The 550-nt window shown below is 37.6% G+C and overlaps 1 protein-coding gene across 7 annotated transcripts in view; it reads left to right on the top strand.

The window, feature by feature from the left end:
- The first annotated feature begins 375 nt into the window (after positions 1 to 375).
- Positions 376 to 550, top strand: part of LOC144966108 (arrestin domain-containing protein 17-like) — a 67,730-nt gene continuing 67,555 nt past the window's right edge. For 2 of the 7 annotated variants that reach the window (XM_078902203.1, XM_078902199.1), the window contains exon 1: positions 453 to 542. The gene's annotated coding sequence lies outside the window, so the exon portion shown is untranslated. The other 5 variants (XM_078902200.1, XM_078902196.1, XM_078902202.1 and 2 more) reach the window with 5 other exon arrangements.

The following is a 550-nucleotide window of genomic DNA, read 5'->3' as shown; positions in this document are numbered from 1 at the left end:
TGGAACTCGTGTCGTTGTATTTGTAGTGTTGTAGTCTGCATCCAGTAGCATCATCTCTGCCATACACCAGAAGAAAAAGTAAACCAACACTTTAAAAAAATTGACCAGAAAATTCGCCCTTCAAATAATATAAATAATTAAAAAGGACTCTCATCTCTCTTTAAAACCTCTCAAACCTGTGGCCATGGAAGTCTTGGGTTTGATAGCTTTATTTTTTTTTTAATAGAAAGATAAAGATCATTTTAATCGTTGAATTTTACAAAGTCGATTTTTTTCTGGTCAAAATTTTCAATACGCGTTTACTCAAAGTAGGACAGATATCTTGTCTCGGCAATAAACGGCAACGGAGTCAGTCGTCAGTCGGATAATATCGGTGCCAGAATTTTGGTTGTGGAAATGAATTCTTACTTTCTGTTGTCGATGCCGCCAATTCATGATTCGTAAAACGGTTTGAGTCGAGGAGAAGGAGGAGGAGGAAGAGGACCTACCTGTGATACCAGGTTTATCCTGTCTGACTACAGGGATAAGATAGGTGTAGAATAGTAAGTTG

Source organism: Berghia stephanieae, chromosome 2, assembly GCF_034508935.2.
Source record: "Berghia stephanieae isolate SIO BIC M18660-M18661 chromosome 2, UCSD_Bste_1.3, whole genome shotgun sequence".
NCBI lineage: Eukaryota > Metazoa > Mollusca > Gastropoda > Nudibranchia > Aeolidiidae > Berghia > Berghia stephanieae.
The sequence above is the reverse complement of the archived record's forward strand: the minus strand, read 5'-3'. Positions and strand labels throughout refer to the sequence as shown.